This window comes from Puma concolor, chromosome E2 (genome assembly GCF_028749965.1).
Source record: "Puma concolor isolate L17-30 chromosome E2, mPumCon1.1.hap2, whole genome shotgun sequence".
Classification (NCBI taxonomy): Eukaryota; Metazoa; Chordata; class Mammalia; order Carnivora; family Felidae; genus Puma; species Puma concolor.
The window spans coordinates 33,233,179-33,239,178 of NC_141681.1; positions in this window are offsets into that span (position 1 = coordinate 33,233,179).

The following is a 6,000-nucleotide window of genomic DNA, read 5'->3' on the forward strand; positions in this document are numbered from 1 at the left end:
GTGGTTCTTAAATAGTTTTCCAGTCACCCTGTGGGGATTCATCACAAGGAATAAAATAAGGATACTTTGCATCCAAGACTTTTATCACCTCCCAGAAAATGTTTGTTGTTTTTCCCTCTAGGTTTTTCTTTTTCTTTTTTCTTTCTTTCTTTTTCTTTTTCTTTTTCTTTTTTTTTTTTTACACCCTCCCACCCCTACCTCCACCCGGAGCTGCGGGGGATTGTTTTAGGACATTTCAAAGCCTTTTGTGAAGACACCAAAGTCCTTCTGGGGAGAATAAGAAATGCTTGATTACTTGCACTGCAAAATGGGAGATATTCACAAATTCCCTTTTAATTAAGATGTCTAAATAGCCGTTGCTTTGGAGAGAGAGCTTTCCAAACAGTTTAAAAGTAAGGAAACATTTAGAACTGCAATAGATACCCCGACCTCTCCCCGACCCTGGGGGGGGAGGCGGCTGTCACCTGGGGGAGGTAAATGAACAGGAGTGACTCCAAGAGAGTCAGAGAGGGAGGGGTATCCAGATCGGAGGCAGGGACCCAGAGGTAATCGGGAGCACTACAGGACTCCAGTAAAGCCAGGGGCTTCAGTTAACAGAAAACCGCATCTGTAGTTAGTCAGGTCTTTTCTGCAAATGCACACACCTTTGTCATTTAAAAAAAAAAAGCAAAGAAAAGAAAAATCACTCAGTGATTACTGGTTTGATACTATCTGCTTCTCTGACCATCCAAGCCTGATTAAGAGCATTTGCTTAGGCCCTAAAGACTTCATAGCTGGCCACCCATCTGGTGTTAGGCTTGAGTCCGTGAAAATCCCTCAGCTTAGCACTGAATATTCTTTTTAAAGACGTTTAAGTAAAAGGGCTGACATTAGCATATGTTCCCCCCAAGTGTCCTGTTGAACTTTTCTGCCGGGCATTACCCCACCACGGGCTTTCTGGATGGTGTCCAATGAGAGATTGGCTTGGAACTGTAAAATTAGCCATCTGCCTATTAAAAATGTAACCAGCTGCATCCGATGAAACACAGTGACTATTGAAACGAACTCATCCGGGAGAGAACTCGCGTCCCCTGCTTGGACATTTTTCCAATCCACTGCTGGACTGAGACACTCCACAAGCAAAAGCCTCCGTCCTTGTCCGGAGGAAAACGGCGTGACTCGAGAAGGCAGAAGAAGGCTTCCGGGTTTGTTAAAGTTCTGGCATTTCTCAGGTTCGCCTGGACCCTGAGTGCAGAATCCTCTGTTTCTTTGCCACTTGTTTAAAACACCTCCCTCTCGCAGCAACAGACAAAATACGAAAGAAACAAGCAAGTCCCCGATATCCGTCCCTTCCTTCAAGACGCTGTGTTCAAATATTCCACATCCAGTCCTGGGGATTTCTCATAAACCTTAAGCTCCAAGCCTCAAATACTCCGAGCAGCACACGAGAACTTAAAACAGAGAGCCGGGGCCATAATTACTCCTCCAAGAGCTACCCTTTCCGCAGATATTAGGCGTTCTGTATTTACTACAAGGTCTGTTTATTAAAAATGAGAACTTTCAATAGCTTGCGCTAGTTTTTCTAAAGCCTAATGGAGCATTAAAAAATAATTCATTACCTAATTAACAAAACTGTGTTTATTTACAGTATGGAAAATGTTTCTATCAGGAAAATAACACACCATCACACAGCGTTGTGTTGACAGCAAAACAGCTGCAGTTTCATTTACTAAATGATGAGGGGAAATCAAAGGAGGTTTAAACAGCTACTTCTCTGCCTCTGATGTTTTGCTTTCCTCTCCCCAGGGTCACAGACACCGGGATGCCCCTTGGGAAGCTGGAAGTGCTCTCAGAGGCGCTCAGAACAGTCGTCTTTCTGCCATTGTGGAAGTGTGGGTGTCACAAATAGCCTGGACTTGGTGCCAGCTGAAACCGAGGGGTCCAGACCCACATCCTAAATATAACTGTGTCGCAGTCACTCAGAGCTGTTAGGCTGAACCATACGACATTTTCTTCTTTGTCCACATGGGTCAAATATTGACAGCTTCGTGTCAATTATCTCCCTTTTAAACTTAGTATCTTCTCTCTCAATCTCTCTCTCTCTCTCTGCCTCTCTGTCTCTCTTTCTTTATTTTGCCATGGGTAGGACTTTTGCAAACATACATCGGCTGATACTGAATGAGTATTAATTGACACATTTAAAGCGAGTGAGGAGTAGCTGATCCATTTCCCTGTTAGATTATTTGATTTTAAAATGTATTTTGCTAGGTTGATTTCCCAGTAAATCTCTCCTCTCCACTGCCCCTGCCAGAAACCTCTCAAAAGGCAGAAGGTATTCTGTTGGTCTGTAGGTTTAATTTCCTTAGCATCACCCCAATAGGAAATCCTAAAGAAAAAAGAGATGGTGAGACGTACAATTCAGGTGGGTGGGTAAGTTGCAACCTCTCAGGAGGAAAACTTATAGCTGGAGAAAATCATCATAGTAACTCCAGCAACAATGCATGCAAATGTGATGTTTTGAGACTTTGTCCTCCGTTCACTTGGTCCTAAAGCTTAGAATGACCCCAGGAATTGCAAAATGAGCAAGGAACAAAATGATCAGTTTTCCTCCTAACACCCGCGTGTAGTCTGAGTGTCTTTGTTATAAGTAAGCTATACAGAGGCTATCCTTGCTGCCTCTTTACGATAGAATCCTGGATGTGTAACAGACATGAGGAAATTTCCTGTAGTAACCTCACTGGTTTTAGATGCAAACAAATTTTAAGGACTTTAAGTCACATAGAACAAACAGAATATATCACAGTTCTGTTTAAAATTAGATGAAGAAGAAAGAAAAAAAAAAGCTAGTTCAGCCAATCTCACTTACCAGCCAGAATTGTTTTAGGCATGTCCCTCTGGATTTATATACAGAGGGTTGTGTCATTTATATCTATGCACTCACAACACTGGTATCTGTTGTGCAATTATCTGAGTGCGGCCGTATAGTGGTATTAGGGGTTGAGTGTGGACTTTGATTTGGTTCCCTGTAGGGGGACAGGGCTGGGGGACTGTCCACACAACCTCAAATCATTTTCCCTCTCCATTAGCTCCAGATTGAGGTATATTGTCAACGCAGGCTACCAGCTGTCTCTGGTCTTGCATCAGAGTTCCTCTTGATCGGGAACTTGGAAACTACTTAGCAAATGTGCGACCACAACCCCGTCTTGTGATCTTGGCAGACATTGCTCGTGGATCGCAGAAGTGGTCCTGACTCCAAGCACAGTCTCGGAAGGGTTCTCAACACATACTACAAATCAATCAGAATTGGCTCGCAGATGGAGCCCTGCAAGTTGAAACTAACAGACCCACATGGCGATTAAATCAAGGACTCCGCTCCCACTTTGTCCAACGCGGCCTCAATTAACTGCATCCTAACTGATCAGCTCCTTCAATGAAACAGGTTTGTTTTTCTTTTGGCTGTTCTCTATATATAGGAGAAAGAGATATATGAAAAACAAACAGACAAACAAGCAGCACATACAGAGGAATTATCAGGACCTATAACCTTCGAGGCTATTTCCTGTGATGAGGCCACAATGAACCCATTTGCACCCACCCCGCCCCAGGCCCGGACAGTCCCAAAGGTGTTTAGACTGACAACTCACAACGTAAACCAGGCTTGTTTCTCCCAATTACACCTCACTCCCTGTACATGCAGACCTACCAGAAAGAGTAAACAAACAAACAAACAAACAATACTAAAAGAATTAAAAACTAAAACCAAAAGCATTATTTGAAAGGATTCATATCCTCGAATGTTACCAGCATTTTGGACTATGGAGATAATGTTCTAATCGGTGTTCTGGGAGGGTACATCCCTGCATAGGACCTTCCATAGCTCCCTACTGCCCACAAAATAGGTAGCCCAGGCACTTCTCTGGGAAAAAGACAATACGCTTTGTCAATCTTTCTCTCTTACAGTCTCGTGCCTCCACCCCCCCCTCTATCCTATTATTCAACCTCTGTAAATTATTGACCTGCACTGTTTTCTCAGACCCTGTATCCTTGTGTAGACCATATTCCCTGCCTGGCATATGCTGTGTTCTCTCCCTGGTTACGTCCCACGTATCCCTCCAGCCCCCGTTTGATTTTTAGCCTCATCTGTGCCTGAGTCGCATTGTTCTCTTCTCTAAGTATAACTGTTTAACTGGTCTGGGAAGCAACATGAGTATGAGCCCAGGCCCTGGAGCAAGACCCCGGAGTTGGCAAGCCTTGCTGTGCACAGGCTAGCAGTGAGTCTGTGGGCAAGCCATTTAACCTCTCTGTGCCTCGGTTTTCCCATCGGTAGAATGGGGATGATAGCAACTAATAGAAGATTAAGCGGGCAGACACATGTAATGTGCTTCCAGGGGCAAATGAATAGTGTCAGGAAATGTTAGCTACTATTTTCTATCCTAATATTCAACTTCCGTGTCTGGGAAGCATTCCCCCCACCCCGGAGTACGGACACCTTCCCCGGCTCATCCTTGAACTCCCAATTCCTTAGCCGGGAGCCAGACATGGTGTGGGCCCCCAGCCGAGAGGGTTTCTAAGTAACTGGTTACGTGAAGAATAAGAGAATGGGGAAGGTGAGGAAAAGGTCGGAAGGGCGGCAACACAGAGAATACATGCATCGCGCGAATACGTGCACATTACAAAAAGCTGCTGAAAAGACAGCTTCTTAGACGCGAAACTTACATGCAGTCATTCATCAGTGGGAAGCACAGAATTACGGTGTGTGTGGGGAAAAATCTGGGCTTACTGCTTTTCACCCCCCATGGTGACGATAGGAAGCTGGGTGCAACCTGATGCCACACGTATAGTTTTCTTATCAGTCGATACTTGGGTTGCCGGACATGCAAGCTTGTCAAGCCAGGGGAGAGCAAGGGTAGCAGGGAGTCTAGATGAGGGCAGCAGTGTCCCGCGTGGCAGGAGGAGGGGCGGTTCTGTCTGTGGGGTATGCCCCCCATTAAGGCACAGGCTCTGGGTTTGTACCCCAGCCACAAAGTTGATCAGCCAGGAAACCCTGGGCAAGTCACTAAACCTTTTTGTCTTCAGTTACCTTGTCTATAGAATAGGGATAACGTGGGCATGACCTCCTGAGGTTGTTGTGAAGTGAAATGAGATAATCCCAGTAAATCCCTAAGCGCAGCACAAAATACGCACTTCATTATTCTCAAAGGGACCATCTCAAAGGGGACTTCAGAGGCTGGGTTGGTGGGGCCCCGGTGAAAGGAACTTTCCAGATACGAAGAGATAGGCTAGGACGCGGCAGAGTGAATTTGACACTCAGTGGCAAGAAGAGAGTGTGCTTTCTTCTCTTCCCTGTGTTTGGATTGGCTTTTAAAACAGCACAACCCCCACTAACCTGAGTCGCAACACTGCGCTGAAATGTTACTCCCAGGATTTGACATTTCCTTATTCTTCCTGCCGCTGTTTTCTCCTTTGTTGCTTTGAAAATATGAATTAATGATGAATACTAATGAGCCTCGTGACAAGGCTAGACTCCACGAACGTTGGGGGCTTCAAGACTCATGACACTTCCAGGAACGGAAAGCGGAAGGAATCCCTTCCCTGATTTCCAAACCCACATCGCCCAAATACTCACTTTCTCTCCCTTTCCTCCTATCCAATTCCTTTCCTTTAAAATTTTTTAAAAGAATCTTCATGAAAGCCTCATGAATGAGACTTTGATCTTGTTCATACGATTTTATGTGTCTACCTGGAGTAGACACGGAATTGCTTTTTGTTTTTTTTTTAAGTACTGTTGCATTTATGAAAATCTTTCTGGATGCCTTTTTATTGTTCTGTGCTTTTTTTTTTTTTCCTTTTATTGTCTCCGATGCTGTTTCATGGAGCTCGGGGATTTGTGAAGTAGCCAACCAGAGGGAACTTTAGTCATTGCTCTTGTGCATGCAGTGACTTCCCGGCTGATATCAATTTTCCTCCCTCTTCATTTAAAAAAAAAAAAAAAAGGGGCGCCTGGGTGGCGCAGTCGGTTAA